The 18,230-nt window shown below is 39.3% G+C and overlaps 1 protein-coding gene across 2 annotated transcripts in view; it reads left to right on the forward strand.

Annotated features, from left to right (window-relative positions):
• The window catches only part of LOC129006063 (protein CASC2), a 155,184-nt gene that overhangs the window by 35,731 nt on the left and 101,223 nt on the right, over nt 1-18,230 (forward strand). Inside the window, exons 2-3 of one of the 2 annotated variants that reach the window (XR_008491900.2) lie at nt 4,035-4,168; nt 5,573-7,535. The exons of the other annotated variant lie outside the window; for it this stretch is intronic. The gene's annotated coding sequence lies outside the window, so the exon portion shown is untranslated. Of the gene's footprint in view, nt 1-4,034; nt 4,169-5,572; nt 7,536-18,230 lie in introns of those variants that run through there. 2 annotated transcript variants of the gene reach the window in all.

Below are 18,230 nucleotides of genomic sequence, written 5' to 3' on the forward strand. Positions count from 1 at the left end.
TTCCCGGCTCCCTCTGACTGTGCATGGTGTGGAGGCAGAGGAAACGGCTGAGAACAACTAACTCCAGTAAGGCATTCCTAGTTCATTCAGGTCCAAAGAAGGGAGGGGGAAACAGCCACAACAAAGCAGCCCCCAATACACACACACCACACACACACACACACACACAGAAACACACATACACGCTCACACTCACACAGTTTCTTTATCCACTGTATTGCAGGCCATTCAATATAGCAGAAAAAAAGATCTTGAGACAAAACTGTCTACTTGGAGACATTTTTGTTCAGTTGATTAATTCTGTGATTTTACATTTTTTGAACACGGAAACCCAGGGTGTGGTTCATAATATTTTCAGTCTAGGAACAGCTGAATGAAGTAACAGTCTTTTAAGAAGGGTCCTCAAAGCGAAGCAGGTTCATTTTCTAGAAGAACAAAATCCTTCTGGGCATTTTTGTGTGTTCCATTCAAGTCTGAGATAAATCCAGAGGGGCTTGACAGATGTGATTGTCATAGTGTACTGGGACCAAATTACTCTGGGTGCCAAGAACTAATGTTAAAATAAAATTGGAAAGTTATTTCTTTCCATGCTGCCCCCTTCTCTGAATCTCCAAAGCATTTGTTTTGTAAAATCCTAAGTGGAAACACATTTTGGTGCCATAATTTCAAACAAACCATCTCTTTTTGAACTCTGCAGCCTGGAACACAATAGCATATCAAGTTCACAAAATTTCAGATAAACCACGTTCAAGCTATAAAAATGACCCCCCACCAAAAGTCTTAATTTTTCCCACATCTCCTTTCTTTTTCCCACACTACTTTAAGGAAGCTCAGCTTTGCTGTCTCTTTGGTAAGGGTTGCTGCTGTGGAGACACATGCTGTTGCCCAATGGCTGAATCTATTCATAATTTAGTTTAAGTTATCTTCTCCTGGTGGAGTCATTTTGACCACATTTGCCGTTTTGTGAGGCACAAAGTAGGCATTAGTGAGCAACTGAACACTCAAAGAAATAAATAATTGGATTAAAATTGGAGTGCATTAACTATCATTCACACAATAACTGTTTTATCAACCTGTTTTTACAGCTCTGAGATAGAAAAAAAAGTATTATTGTTCTGAGCTCTGCATTTTGCTTAAACTAGTGTGCTTAAAGCAGTTAAATACTACCATATTGCTTTTTAAAGTCATTTAAAAATACTCTAAGTTCAATAATCCATTGAACATTCAAATGTCACTATTATTATCTATTTATTTGGATACATGTGGCTGTCTTTGTTTAACTTGTTGAAAGTAGTACCACATGAAAATAACCTGAATAAATGACCAGAATAAATAAAATGACTTGAAAGTTGCTCAGAATAATTGCAAAGAGAAGCGAGAGAAGCCAGAATAATTTCTCTTCAATCAGGTACCCAAATATTTTATTATTGTACAAATGACTTATGCATATATTATAGTAGCCTAAAAGTTTTAAAAATACGGACATCCTTTAGGGCAAAAAGGTGTAAATCTCTAAGAGGTAGAGTAGAAAACATGATTTATTCTGTTTTCCTAGCATTGCTAGTTTCCAGGTGTTCACCTTTTGATCCAGCTACAGGCAATGATTTTCTGAAGTGGTTTCTGATGGTGTCTGACATCATTTATAGTACTCTTGAACAATCTTGTAATGTGCTAAACTACACCAAATTAAGTGGGTTAGTGGCCAAAAAAGAGTCCAATAGACCCATGGATATCATGAGTGTTTTGCTACTTGCTGCCTCTTGTATTCACTGCTCAGAGGGAAGAAGTGAAGTTTTTTTGATCCTCTGATATATCAAGTGGTGGATTTGGTGGAGAGCTATAGAGAATCTGGGACAAGTAGGAATGGACTGAACAGTCTTAAGCAAGTGGAAGTTTACAAGTTGCCAGACTGTGTCCTTTGTAATCATTCATTTATTTATTCATTCAGTCAGTCAATCACCAAATATCCACTGAAGTGCTGCTCTCTGTAACATATGGCAAAATATGTTGTGTGGGAAATAAAGATGAGAGAGATCACGATCTTGAGCTAAAGGAGTTTATAGTGAGAAAGAGAGATGGCACAGAGAAATGAGTTGACATGAAGGCACAATCATGTGTCAACATATAAAGCAATAGCATGTATATGTTCAGAGGTAGGAGAGATTCCTTTCAGCTGGAGTGATCAAGAAAATATTCACTCATTCATATGCCCATTGGTTTATCACATATACACAGTCAGGGACTATGGTAAGCACTGAATACACAACAGTGAAGGAGAGGGTAAGCAGGCAGTTAAAAGGCATTCATCTGATCACTCAAACAATATATATTGAGGGTCTACTGCATGACAAGCTTTGTTCCAGACTCTGGGGGTTGTTTGATGAATAGGCAAAGCACTTTCTCTCACAGAGCTTACATTCTAGTAGGGAAGATAATCAACAAGCAAGTAAATACATAATAATGCAATTTTAGATCATTAATGCTGCAAAGAAAGTAAATTGGTTTAGCAGGGTAGATGATGAAAAGACATGGAAGGCTATTTTAGATTGGATGGCTAGGGAAAGGCTCTGGAAGGGAAAGATCTAACTGATGAGAGAAGTTGGCCACAGAAGACCCAGATATCATGGCAAATGCCAGTGAGAGGGAGGAGCGTAGGGATGTTGAGGAACAGATAGGCAGCCCAAGAGGTCACCATAAGGGAAGTAGTGGAGGGGAAGCTGGACAGTGGCTGGGGCTAGATCATTTGGGCCCTTGAGTCCATAGTCCAAGAACTTGGGAAGCTACTGGAAGGTTTTAATCAGAATTGTGATGGGATCTGAGTTTAAGAGTTGGCTGGAATTGTTAAGAATGGAAGAAGCAGGGAAACTACTTAGCATGTTGAAGCAACAGTCTAGAAGAAAGATGAGAAATAGCTTGAACTTGTGTAGTAATGGTGGATGCAATGAGGAGTAATCAGGCTTTGGGTAACTTTTTTAAATAGAGAGGATAAAACTGATGCATGGCATGTGAAGTGGGAGAAAAAGAGAGGAACCAAGAATAACTCCTATGGTTTTAGGCCTGAAGAACTTGTGGATTTTTGCACACTTGACTGATATGAGGAAGACCAGGAAGAAAATGGCTTGGGAGAGGAAATTAAGAACTCCGTTTGAGCATTATATTGGTTTCCTAGGGCTAATGTAACAAATTACTATGACCTTGGTAGATTAAAACAATAGAAATTTATTCTCTCACAGTTCTAGGAGCCAGAAGTCCAGGTGTCATCAGGGCCACGCTCCCACTGGAGGCTCTAGGGGAGAATCCGTCCTTGCCTCTTTCAGCTTCTAGTGGCTCCGGACATTCCTTAGTTTGTAGCTACACAGCTCTAATCTCTGCCTCCATCTTTACATGGCCTTCTCCTTTGTGTTTATGTCTTCTCCTGTTTCTTTTAAGGACATTTGTCATTAGATTTAGGGCCCACCTGGATAAACTAGGATGATTAATCTAGAGATCCCTAACTTAATTACACCTGCTAAGACATTTTTTCTAAGTAAGTTAATGGTCATACTAACTTTATGCATGGCGTTAGGGTTAGGGCATGAACATATAATTTGGGGGCCACCAACTCAATCCCCTACTAGCATAGTAAGTCCAGAGGTCTTGTAAAAGAGCAGGAGTCACCTAAAAAGGAGGCAGGAAGAAAATTAAGACAGCATTGTGGTCCTGGAAGCCACAGCATTTCAAGGCAGAATTTGTGACCGACAGTGTCAGATGTTGCTGAGAAGTCCAGGAACATGAGAATAGTAGACTCATCACTGGGTGTGATAATATGGTGGCCTTTACATGTGTGGTGTCATTGGAATGGTGGGGCTGAAAGGCTTAGCAACATGGATTACAGATAGAATATGCGGTAAAGTAGGAGAGAGTGCCAGAAAGGACGTCTCAATCAAGGAGTACAGCATGCTATGAGAGAAGACAGGAGCAGCCAAGATTTGGGTGGGGAGGGAGCAAGAAAACATTTCAGGAGAACTGAAAAAAGTATTCACTTTTCCACCTAGGTATTCAATATGTCCTTCTCTGTCGAGTTTTTCCCATCCCGAAGCCACCAGAGAGTCTGACACAGACTGCCTTCCCAATTTATGAACCAAAGATGTGGAATCCACGAGCACAGGAAGCATTTCAACACGCTCAGGTCTTCCCCAGCTCCATGTTCCCTTCCAACTAATACTTTATTTCCCATCCCCTTCTTACCTTGAAAGAGCTTCCAACTTCACTGTTTCCATATTCTTACCTCTTCCTGTCACCTCCTTGCTGTCTGTCCTCTACCTCCACCACCACACTGAAATTTCTCTTGCCAAACGCATCAATGATGTTGTTGCTGCTTCACCCAAAGAATCTTTCCTTCCTTCTCTTTCTAGATCTCTTTGTGGCACAAGACTCCTTTGACCATTTCCTTCTTCCTGACACACTTTTTCCGTTTGCTTCTTTGACATTGAGTTCTCCTGGCTTCTGTCCTTCTTCTCTGCCCTCCTTTTCTCACTTCTTTGAAGCCTCTTCTTCCTCTGCTCCTGCATCAAGGGCTGGTGTTTCTATCCCTGGCCTTCTTTACTCCTGACTCTGTGGTTTTCCTCTGGTGCACTCCTTCCCTCTCCTGGCTTTCATTACTTGTCCACATGCTGATGATGCCCAAATCCATATTGCCAGCCCAGCCCTCTCCAAGGCCTAGTGGATATTTGCACTTATAGGTCTGGAACACTCCCTTTTTTGAGACAGGGTCTCACTCTGTTGCCCAGGCTTCTGGAGTGCAGTGGTGCAATCATGGCTCACTGCAGCCTGAACCTCCCAGGCTTTGGTGATCCTCTCACTTCAGCTTCCCAAGTAACTAGGACTACAATCGTGTGCCATGACACCCAGCTAATTTTTAAATTTTTTGTAAAGACGGGATTTTGCCATGTTGCCAATGCTAGGCTCAAGTGATCTGCCTGCTTTGGCCTCCCAAAGTGCTGGGATTACAGGTATGAGCCACCACACCTAGCCTGGACCATTCCTTGAATTCAGCTTGACCCAAATCGAACTTGAAACTTTGCCCACCTCCTCTCGGCAGACCTACTTGTCCTGCTGACCTCCTAAGTAATAAGGCAATCCATAAACAAATCTTGTCAACTATAACCTCTCAATTGCTCTAGGACCTATTCAGTCCTTCCTAAGTATACAAGCAGATTATATTCTGTGGTCCTGTGCCAGTACATTTACAGTAGTTGTTGGAGCTAGCATCCATTTTGATTGGCCAGTGACCCTAGAGCACTGATTGCTCAATATTATTAATATCACCCCTGTTTACCACCTCTTTCTCAGTAAAGGCTGCCACCAGGTATTGCTTGGGTTGGAGCAACACACCCTATGCTACTTACCTTTAGTCACTAATTCATTCACTACTCATCAGCCAGAGTCATGTTTCTGAAATGCGAATTTGTTTATATCTTTGTCCTATATAAAAACTATTGGTGGCTCCTTATATTCTAGATATCTAAAAAACTCTCTTCCTATTTTTTTTTTTTTTTTTTTTTGGACTGGCTGCTGGCTAAATGGGACTCAGCCTTCCCCTAGGTGGAAAAGTGAATACTGAAGAGGCTGAAGATTCTGAGAAGCTGGGATAGGGCAGGATAGCCCTTAGATCCGTGTGAAGGAAACTGCCACCTCCCTTGAAACTAAAAGGAAAAACAAAGGATGATTGCCAAGATAGATTTGAAGGTTATGTGGCAGAAGTTGATGAGGTTACTATCTTGTGTTTTATGTTTTCATGGCCATTTGGAGGAGGAGTGAGACTAGGTGGATGAATCAGCCTTCGGCTCCCATCACTACAGAACTATTCTTGTCAAGGTCACCATGACCTCCAGTGTTGCTGATGGTCCTCATCTTATCAGCAGCATTGGATGCAATTGATTGTTCCTGTTCCTTAAAACACTTTCTTCTGTAGCTTTATCAGATATATTTCGTACATTACTTCAAATAATCTGGGCCCCACTTCTTACTCCAGCCACTGCTCTGGGGGAACTGTTAGATATAGGGTTCAGCTAGCTTTATCCATGTACAAGCTAACCATGTCTTCCTTCTCTTGCTTCCTGTCCTGGGGTTTCCAGGCCACCCCCTTCCTTAGCTACCTAGTGCTGGTGCAATGGGTCAATGAAAATGGGAGGTCAGGAGAGGAAGAGGAGAGGATGTGATGGCAGAGATGGATCTTCAACAGGGGAAGAATAACAGAGACTTCCTCTCACCTAGGCTTATCTAGCTACTGCCATTTAAAGTTGATATTATTCATCTCTTTCCAATAGAATAGAAGCTCCATGAGGGTAGGGATTTTTTATGTCTTGTTCATCGCCCACCATCTAGAACTGTACCTTGCACATAGTATACTTTCAATAAATATTTGTTGAATGAATAAATGATAGAATTAATAATGTGATTTGTTTATGCAGCCATGAATATCATCAAAAGAGCAGTCTGGGTGGAAGAAACAGCTTATTAAGCAAAGGGTGGAAGACAAGCATTTTCAGGTTATGTGTCAAGGGCAAGGATTAGTTGTCCCATGTTGAATAATTTGCTTACAAAACTACTTTTTATACAGAACTTTTGATACACTTCATTGTATAACAGTTCACTGTCCGAACGTTTTCAAACAAAAGCGAGTAGAATAAAACCTGGAGAAATTATATGTGGCACATACCAAAACTGTTGTCCAACGACCAATAACAAAGATGGCAAGGCTTCTAAAACAACTTTTTCCACTTTCTGACTGAAAAGATAATGTAGGATGAATAAATCAGACAAAGTAGCCTACTACTTAGAGAAGTGAATCTTTTACCTATAGCATCCAGATTAACTAACATTTCCCTAAACAACCAAACTTTTCCTCTCTCATATTGCCTGTGCTAACAATTTCTTACGATACTAATTATTGGACTTTAATAAGGATAATATAAATGTTTTTTTTAAGGCAGTTGTTTTTAAAATAAAAGAGAAAATCCAAGCTTCTCTAACTTCTAAGCTATTTTCCAGAAGCCCCTAGTTGTGTTTATTTTTGCTCAGGGACTATCTCAGCTTCGGTGTGGTTCAGAAGTACAAAGTCAGCTTACATGCCCCGCAGAGCTACATTTATGTAAAAAATGGAACATATTGCCTCCAGCTCCCTCACTGGATATGAGGAAGACTCTATGCACTGCTAGGCTAGGTGGTGCTCCTTGAGTTAGAGAACTTATTGGTCGTCTTGGAGGAGGACATGACTGCCTACTTGCATGGCGATGCCTCTGATGAAGGCAGTGCTTCCAAATTGCCCTCCCTCTTCCCTCCTCCCTCCCTCTACATGATGCTTCCCTATCTAACTAGTAATAGATCAATTAATTCTTGAAGGTGCCTGGGGATATTGACCATGCCTCTCAAGGAGGGAAGTACATATGGGTGTTGACTAGAGTTCATTAATCCTAGGGCTAATCTGGTACCTTCCAATGGACACATTGGAGTGGAAGCTCCTGAGGCCTTCAGCAGCCTAGTTGAGTTAGAGGTTATAGAAAAAAGAAAAGAACAAGGATGATGGATAAACTTTTAGCATTTCTGCAGTAGTAAGAAGCACATTGCATCATTTTTAGGGCATTTAACAGAAATTATTACAGCAGTAGCATATCTGTGTCCACCACACAAGTTCTTACGTACATTTAGTTCACAAGGAACATTTATTGCACTTTAAAGTGCTTCTTGGCTGGCATGGTTCTCTTTACTTTCTCTAAGGCCCTAAAGAACACAAGGATCTTCTTTTTGCAATAAGGAATTGAGTGTATGGATCACTCAGTTTGAATGCCAATCAGAGTGAGTCAAACATCTAGCATTTCTGTTCCCCGACCCCATATCTGGAAAATTGCCTCCATTATTCATTTAGTTTCTTTCTGTAGCTAGAGCATTTCTGTATATTTTCACTTGGTTATATAAACGACTTTGGAAGTATACAAGTAATTTTTCAAGGCAAACTGTCCATTTTTGTTGCAAAGGACCTTCCAGAGAAAGCACACAGCTCCCACTTCTTCCTGCCAGAGCTTTTTTAACAGGCAGCTCCAAGATCTTTATCATTTATGTCAACCTAATTTTGTTGATAGCTTTGGTTTGACTGAGAGATGGATACCTCACTTTTTCTGCTGTTCCATTCCTATACCCTACAAACTGAAGGCTTCTCTGAAACAATGAGATCTGCATAGTGTTTTGTTTATAATTCAAATGGACAAGTTGAAAATGTCATTGATTACTCAGCTACTTATTGCTAGTTTTATTAGGCATGGAGAAAAGGCATTTATATGGAATTTTTATATAGAAAGAAATGAGGATGTCTTAGTTTTGTGCAGACACACACACACACACACACACACACACACACACAGAAACACTCGTGCTCATTTTAAAGTACTAATGCCAGAGGTGGTTTTAGGGGTCCTTTAGTACAATCCGTTTATTTTGCAAAGGGGAAACTGAATCCAACAGAACTTAATTAGTTGCCCAATACTATAGAACTAATTGGTCATAAAGTCAGAATTAGGACCTAGACCTCCTGAAAGTTTTTTTTCCTTGCTATATAATCTGAAATCTATGAACAGTGGAAATAGAAATCATGACCTCAGATGACATGAGGTTTACTAATTCATTGATTAGCCTTTTTTTGAATGTATTGGATCAATAAAGACACAGATATTCATTCCAATAATTGCTCCTCTCTGTCCGTCTCTGGTTTTAGATGTATCTAAGTAAATGTCCTCTGCATCAATCAGATTGTGGCTCTCATTGTTTCTTGGGTAATAGTGCGACTAATATGCCTTGTTTAGAATGTAATATATATGATATCTGGAAAGACTTCTCTTTGGATTTTTTTTAAGAAAAGAATAATGACTTTTTTATACAATAACAGTTAACCTGGCTCTGTTTTCAAACAAAATGACATATTAGTATCATTTCTACTTAACCATATCATCCAAGTATTCAATTTTCTTTGCAGAATAAAGCACATTTACATCCATTTTGATCATATAAACAAACACATAAGTAATTCTGAATGTAACCATGCTCAGATTTCCTCAGACAGAGAGCTGATAAGTGTTTAATGGCTGGGGAATAATAGGGAAGGAAAGGGAGGGAGACCGTCCTCAAAACTCGGATATAAACTAAAGGGAGAGAGAACAGGTGCCAAAAATATAAAGAAGAGTGCCTGGGTGCACAGAAACTATCATCCTTGTGCAAACATCAGGTTGGATTTATTTATTGAAAGTAGAAGATAAGGGCCATTTTAATTCAGGGAATATCCTACTCTTCAGAAGATTCACCTCACGTCATAGAATACATGGGGATTATGAATTTAAAGATCATGGTAGCTCTTCTCTGATGATGTTAGTTTTGTTCATACTAGGCCATCTTTGTGATTGCTGGAAACTTTCCAGAAAATGTAGTATTTAGGAATTTCAGTAGGTCTTATCTGTATTCTTATGAAAGAGCAGATTATGGTTATTTCTTTAAGCATGTATGTTACATACTTTTAAAAATAAACCGGGGGATTTCCTGTTATGTAAAACATACATATTAAAAAAGGAGGGAACATCGTGTCTCCAGTTAATGTTTTTCCACTCATAATTCTTGTAATTTTTTCCTAGTCATTTATTCCTTTATTTATATGTGGATTAATTCCAAACAAACTGCCTACCATAAAACAATGCCCTTCTTTAGAAACAAATCAAGTCTATATTATACGAAAAACAAAACATATAATCAAAAACATAATAAAATGTAATAAACAAAAAAGACTGATATGGAGTGAAGTTTTGGAACTAGATTTGGAGATAGTTATATCAAAAAATCTGACACATATTTCACCACGACTCCTTTTCTAACTTTGTAAATGAAGAGGTGTAGTCCACATATCATTAAGTTTTCTGAAAGACATTTCTTATCCTAATGTTTTTATGTACCTTTTTGCTTTTCCCCCACAGGTCAAAGATGTTGATTCATTCATAGTGTGAGGCCCAGAAATCTGCATTTTTAAACAAGTACCCTGGACATTTCTAAAGCTGGCTAAAGTTTGAGAGACACTATCCAAGGGAAATTTCTCCCTAACTCTTTTTCTCAGAAGAAAAGTAAAATAAAAGTAAAAATAAGCAGTACCACTAAGTTTCAAGTGATCTTCTCCTAAAAGAAGAAAAGGCCTATATTCAGGCACAAGAAAAGTATATTCTCTTTTATCCATGCAGAAAACAGCTAGTGGTTGAAAATCAACACTTCAGACCTCTTGTCTACATAAAGCCAACTGCCCCTTTGTTTACTGATGTCTTCAATGATTTTACTTAGGTTTTTCTACGACATTTACTGAGTTAGATAAGCAGACACAGATCCAGTCCTTGGAGACTCTCTACTGAATCAGCACTCTTAGCTTCACTGACATAGTCTCTTGGTAGACCTGAAGGTGTATCTTTTCTGGAAAGACTGCACAAAAAGCATTATTTATCTGAACACTGAATTCTGACTTCCTTGCTATTTTAGGGAGTCACTTTAAAACATTTTCAACATTTGCTATTTTGTAGCAAGAAATCCTTCAGAAGGAGGTCAAGTGATGGCCTTTATCTGTTCCCAGCGTCTTGCCCTTGGGTCCTCAGGGCACCCCCTGGACAGCAGCCTTAGGAACCAGGTACAAAGCACAAGCACTGCTGGTCCGCATGGTACAGGAATCACTTCCAGACTGGGCCTTCCCATGGGCTTCCCTGAGCTTCCTGGACTCAAATCATAGTCCTTCTTTTTCTCTCCCCTTTGGACTTGATAACCGCAGTCCCATTCATTTAATCTCCAACTTAGAAATCCAGAGAATGTGAGTCCTGGGATTTACTTTCAGACATCCTCATCGATAACCTTGGCCACTTAGGTTGCTGCAGCCTGTCCCCAGGGAGGCAGTTAGACTGGAACAATGACACAAACAACACCAACAATAACAACAGCAGCAGAAGCAGAAGCAACAATAGTAGAACTAGAAATAATTTATAACATGCTTACTACATGCCAGGCACTAAGTGCTTACCCATATTAACTCAGTTAATCCTTATAACAACCAGATGAGGTAGATTTTCTTATTATCCACATTTTACAAATGAGCAAACAGAGGCACAAGCAGGTTAAGAAACCTGCCCAAGGTTAAACAGCGAGAAACAGAGCAAAGATTTGAACCCTAGGAGTATTGCTCGGGAGTCCATGCTGTTACTCATTTCTTTATGCTGCCATAATCTAATATAAAATTGAATAACAATAAATGCATCTTATATTTGTATAGCTATACACATTAATTTACATGATCTTCATAAGAACTATGAAATGGCTATGATTATCCCCATTTTTAAAATGATACTATAAAGGCATAAAATGCTGTATTTATGGTATGCAACCCTTTGGTGAACAACCCGATAAATATTTAATTACTTATATTGATGTTCTTCCTACATCTGAGAAAAATGTTATTTCCATTCCCAAGATGTTAGTAGAGACAAAGATTTTTCAATTTGTCTCCTTGATTTTGTTGGATTATAGCATTAAAGTTAGTTTTACAAAGCCATCTACGGTAACCCAGTAGAAAGGGTAAGCCTGTTGGCTTAGGAAAACTGAATGGCATTCAGTTTCTTCAAAGAAATTTGGGACAGATGTGGGTTTTTACTTCTTCTTCTTCTTCAACAAACCCAGAAGACGAAAAATGTATTTTATTTCCTGTGAAATGCATTTTTCTGTTCATCTCAGTATGTGGGACTGTTGAAGTTTATAAGTTTGGCAGTGTTCTAACGTGGCCATCCTGTTCTCCTTTAGAGACTTATTAAATGTATTTTTTAAATGAAAACAGAACATAGTGGAAAACTTTTTTCATTTTTTGACATTTACTTATTGGTTAGTGTTTTCTACCAACAAGATCTCAAACCAGTATGACAAAACATCCACAACTCATTTCCAAAGGCATTGCGAATGATGGTGCCCGGCTCTTCTGTACAATGTTTGTTTATTTATTTATTTATTTATTTTATTATACTTTAAGTTCTGGAATACATGTGCAGAATGTGCAGGTTTGTTACATAGGTATACATGTGCCATGGTGGTTTGCTGCACCCATCAACCCATCATCTACATTAGGTTTTTCTCCTAATGCTATCCCTCCCCTACTCCCCACCCCCCAACAAACCCCAGTGTGTGATGTTCCCCTCCCTGTGTCCATGTGTTCTCATTGTTCAACTCCCATCTGAGAATCAGTGATGATTTTAGAGCTGTTAACTAATTCTTTTTAGGTCAATGTTGGTTTATTGGAAGGGAAAATTTTTCTCAAGGTTTCTTATACAACAATGCTACTAAATTGCAATGTGGATACTCCACGGGATTTTTAAAAAGTTTTGGTGTGGTCTTGCTTGGAGGCAGGTGGGCAGACAGAATGGCATTTTCCATTTCTTCCTGGATTTAGGATCCTAAGAGATTTTCCCAAGATATTTTCTGGAACTCACGAAGCTCCCTTGGCCTGCTGACTCCACCATCAATGAAACCATGAGACTCTTCCCTGGTGTTCCAATCTCCTTTGATTTTTCGGGCCTATTTAAGCTCTCATTTTCATATCCCAGCTTTGCCTCTACACTCAATATTTTAAAGAGCTTCAGAGTTGACCATAATTGTGTCCTAGTGCATGGAGAAGTTATTCCATTCTCTCCAAATTGTTATCCTGGATGATTGGATTTAACAATCTCTAGGAGGATTTGTGGAGGTTTTAGTTTGATTTCCCTGTGATCATTGATGGTATTTTTATTTTCATTTGCTAAGAAGCTTTCTGCAGTAGAGGGAATAGCTAATCTTGCCATTCCTATCTTTGGCTCATCTTAACTTCCTTCTTATTAAACATCCACCTTTAAATAGTATGATCTAAGAATCATAATTATTCCTATACAATGTGTTAACCAAATCACAGCACAAGTGATAGATGTGATTTAATAGGTAGTGCATGCCATCACATGAAATTCAGTGTTAGATATAACCATATCTAACGCTGTCTTGTTCCTGTCTTGTAGTTCACCTATTAAACCTGCTAGGCTGACAGGGCACAATCTTGGGGGAAGCATGGAAAGAGAAGAGAAAGAATTCTCCGTAGACATGCATGAACATTCATAGGATAGGGAAAAAAAAAAGGAGTTCTATAAGCACTTTTCTATATTCCCTAAACTGTAATAGGCTGAACTTTTTGTGCCCCTTTATTTTCTGTTGGGTGCAGGAAAAAATAACTATTCTACAGATAGCTCACAGAAGAGTGGCCAACAACTACGGTTACATAGCCTGCTTTTACACAATTTTTTCCAGAACCCATAAGTTGAATGAAAAGCTCTTTTTTTTCTTTGCTCCACTTGTGATGAGAATAGTTTGTTTGACTCATACCAAACCAAATCAAGCATTTCTGTGGGCACAAAGAGGAATGTGGAGCAAAGAAAGATTTTCTTCCTAAAAAAGAATGTGTGCATGGAAAACAAAATTGCTTCAGATTTCACAACATCCTTTACCATTAAACACTGAAGGCGGTTTCGGGTCAGTCCAATTTCCTTTGCAGATATTTGACTTTAAAAATGACATACTCAACTTTTAAAAATGGATTTGTGTGAAATGATATATAAAAAAATCTCATGGTATATAAGTCATGATGAGTTTCAGCTTATGTTTAACCTCTGCCTCTTCATCTTTAAGAGATGCAAATTGCCTCCAGGCAATAGTGGAAATGTCTTGTATATCTTGTCCTACTTTCTCCAAATCAGCCCCTAAAGACGTTTACATTAGGAACTCAGAGTGATGCTGAAATAAATGAGTTTCTTCAAAAGGCTGACTGCCCCCTATCTAGGAAATTAAAAATCATTGGAGAGATTTTTTTAAAAAAGAGCAATAACAGATAAGTACATAGTTCTTGCTTTCTCAGCCAGCCGTATTAATACTTTTTAGTATCTCAAATGACTGATCATGTTAACTATGTGGCTAATTTTAAGACGGAGAGTAAAACTTTTTCTAAATGACTCAAGTATCATACTCTCTCAGTTGTTCCAAGATCTCAGATTTGTGACTGTACTTATTCAAAGAATGTCATGCATTTGCTTTTCTCTTCAAGAATGTAACATTACAAATGTCTTTTAAATATGATTTGATGTGAAGCTACAATAATTCTTTGCATGCATTTGAGAACTACAGATTCTGGCAGTTGACTCAGAAGAGCTTCTCTGTTTCCTTAAAACAATGAAAACAATCTCACTTACCTTCTCCCAAGGCTGCTGTGAACACTAAAATTGCGAAAAATCAGATAACTGAGGTATAGAGTGAGTTCTGGATGGTTCTCCAGGGCCCATGGCCATGCTGAACCTGGCAATAACCTCTGGGAAGTGAGAACAACAGGTATCACCATGATTATTACAATTTTATAGACAAGGAAAGCAACACATCATGGAGAAATCACTTGTCTAACATCACTGGGCAGAGTTAGTACCTGAAAGAACCAAGATGCAAGTGCAATGCTTTTGATTCTAACCTCCACGCCCTTTTAATAAAGTTCCATGAGATTCCTTCATAAACTGTAAAGTGACCTATAAATAAGAGGTATTACATGATCAGACCCCTTTGACCTTACTCCTATCTGAGGCCAAACTAGGAAAAGTCAGAGAAATGTTGGAATGTTCCCATTCCTGACTTGTTACTGGATTTTTCACAGGACAGTTCAGAGAGAACCAAAGCAGAAATGGCAGTGAAATGCCAGATATTTGGAGCAGAAAACTCAGCCCTGGGACAAAGGCTGGTCATCCGCTGAGAAAAGAGGCAATAATTTGGGAGCTGGAAGAGCAAGGTCACAAGAAGGAAAGATAGCTAAAGGAATGAGAGACGCTGGGAGGAAAGGAAGGGTGGCCAAGCTGGGACATGGGCTGGTGCAGAAGAGTCTGACAGATGGTTTTCATCACTGAGTTCTTTTACATGATGGTTAGAATCCTTAAAGCGATGGCCTCCCAGGTGCTCTATCTGACCCCAGGTGTGCTGGGAGAGCCTGCACGGATCCCCTCTATCTCACCACTGGCCTTCATGCTCTTTGTCACCGACACTGGCACCTCTCTACCTGAGGGTCTTCTCTGGTGGGCAGAATCCACTCTGTCTAAGCGTGGGTGGGTAGAAAGTGCCTGAGAATTAAAACCCCTCTCTTTCACTGGATGATGATGTGAGTTGGTGCATAAATACCCCAGTTCCCTCACCCATCAGGGCCGTAATGCTGAGCACATGCTCTCCATTGGCTTCCAGAGTTCCCTTTGGCATTAAGGTCCAGGTATTCACCATGGTCATGGTAGCCTGCTTGATAATGCTCCATGTTTTGGTTAAATTACCTCCCTGTCTGTTTTTTCTACTTCCCTTTTCCTGTTTCCTTCACCTCCCAAATAAACTACTTGCATTAGAGTCCTTGTTTCAAAGTCAGTGTCTGGAGGAAGCTGAACAAGATGCACCTTGCAGAAAGAATCATGGTCATCTTGGGGAATAGCAACATCCTGCAGGGGCAGGACCAGGGACCAAGGGAACTAAAGAAAGGACCAGGAAGATAAAAAGTGTTCAGACCCATGAAGTCTCACCATAGCCAAGAAATTCATTGCAAGTTGTAGGTCAGAGCTGCTGATTGACAGCAGATTGGGCCCAGAAGACATTGGTGACAGAGGCATTGAAGATCCATTGTCTGGTGAAGAGTCAGGAGCCACAGGCCAGGCAAGATACGTGAGGATGAGAGGCTCAGAACCTACAAGCAAATGCCACTGGCCCCTGGGGCTGAGGCCAGGAGTATTGAGGTGGGAGAAATTCACTGCTTATTAGAGCCAAACATGATCTTGGTCAGGATTTAATCCATCCTGTCCTGCAGATGAGGAACCGAGGTTAAGAGGACAGATGTCCTACCAGAGGCCAATCATACAACCATTTAGTTAAAGAACCAGGACTAGAATCTACCACTGGTACTTATCCACCACTCCATGCTATACTGAAAATGATCAAATCAGAATTTTGATCCTCAGACTTAACACTTACTTGGAAAAAAGTACCTAGTCCTCTAAAAATGGAAAAATACTAATTAAGTCTTCATTTCCTCCTGCATTTGACATCCACATAGAAGGGCAGACTACATGGTCTAAAGCCTACCTGTTTTAGAGAGTGTGTATAATAACTCTTCATCACCTAATGGGAATGCTGCTGTGAGTTTTAATTACTATTCATTAAGGGCACAGATGTGGTCTGTTAAATAGAATGCTCTAAGTGAATTTCACGATAGTTTTACCAGATTATAAAGAACTTTCAAACACTCAAGAGCCCAACAATTTTGGTCAATACTAATGCTGTATTGTTATAATTTATATTAAATATAACAGGCAATATTATAATAATAATGAATGCTATATTATACATCTGGCTTATCTTTAAATTCAAGTCAAAAAAATATTACTGTTGAACAAAAAAAAGTATCTTCCTGATAAGATCTAAAGCTTGTTTCAAAGATGAAGGCTACAAAGAATTGCCTTCTTGGAGAACTCCAAGGTAAAGATGTAGTAGTCTCATCAGTTTTGTCTCCTTCTTGTAAACAGCTACAAATGTTTAAGGAAACATTGTACCGCTGAGGCACTTTGCTCTGATAAGCTCAGAATTCCCCTCGTATACTCTTTAAGTATTTTACTAAGGCTAGCTCTAGAGAAACAAGGATGGTCTTAGTAGAGCTAGTTTAGAGTGAGTAACTGTGGCTGAATATGTACACTGTATACACACACACAGCCTGATAGAATTATTTGGAGTATTTAACATACTCTTTAATAATATTATACTTTGTATCTTTAATATCTGTATATTGTGTTCTAAATAATAGTGTGTTTCTCTGTCTAGCTGAATACCTAGACATAAATAAATAGGCTAAGCAACCCAAAACTAGATCCCTGGAAACGGAAGACTGATTAATTTCAAAACATTAAATGTTGAAGGTGGAAGGAACTTGTGAAGATCACTTAGTTCAACTCTTTATGACTAAGGAGACTCAGAGCAGAAGGAAAGGACTTGCAAAGGCCACCCAGTTCATCACTGGGAAGCCAAGTCTCCTGGATCTTAGTCCAGGTCACTTTCCCCAAGACCTGAAGGATGGCTCACTTGTCCTCAGGAACAACAGTGGGTTACTGGCTCCTTCATGGCCATAGCACCTCTCCTAAACTAAACACATCAGAATGTCACTTACATCAAAATCCTCTTGTCTTTTGAAAAGAGGTACAAGTTCATCCATCCTTGTTGATACTACTCTGTGGAGATATTCAGGATCAAAATGAAACTTTGCCACATGGAAAGCTGAAACATTTGTAAAATTGTAGTAATGAAATGCAAGTGAAAGCATTTTGCAAATTATCCTTTACCCTTGTCAAGAGTTCCATTGAGTAGGATATGAATGTTGTCACATCTTTTCAACCAATGGAGAGACAGTCTGATTCCATGCCCAGAAAGCAGTTCACCCATTTCATCTCATTCTCAAAGGGTTTTCTAAGTGCAGGACAGGCAGATCAAATAGCACTGTGGCCTGTTGGGGTTGTTCTGTAAAATAAAGTAGTAGATAAACATCTTTCTCTGTTCACAAGGAGTGTACTACAGTCAGGGTAACCTTCAACACATGGAGGAGGCAGCCCCCTGAATAGCATAAATTCAGAACTCTGGGAAGACCCCATTCTATCTCTCTATATCCACAAACCTCTTGGCTGCCATCTAAGAGGCCACCATTTATATTTCATTTGTCCTAGTTTTATATCCCTATTAATGCACAAATATCTTTGGTAAGAATGACCCAAGATACTAACATTTTCTCCCTTAAACTAAATAAAGCTTTGGAGCATGAGTTTTGATGGGAAAGGAAAAAGAAAGCAAACACAGGAGGACTCTGAGTGGTACTAGCAGCTAAGGAGAAGGGAATATCACTCAGGGAGGGGACATGGTCAGGGAGAGGCAGCGCTGGTGTGGACTCATGAAAGCTGTACTTTTGGTGATTTTATAGCATGTCAGGAGCATGTTCTAACTGTTCTCCAAGCTTAATTCATGTAATCCTCCATCTTATAAAGTAGATGCTATTACAATTATCCCTATTAGAGATTAGGACATAGAGGTAGAGATATTAAGTAACCTGCCCAAGTTTACATAGCTGATAAATA

The sequence above is a fragment of the Pongo pygmaeus genome, chromosome 8, assembly GCF_028885625.2.
Source record: "Pongo pygmaeus isolate AG05252 chromosome 8, NHGRI_mPonPyg2-v2.0_pri, whole genome shotgun sequence".
Lineage (NCBI taxonomy): Eukaryota > Metazoa > Chordata > Mammalia > Primates > Hominidae > Pongo > Pongo pygmaeus.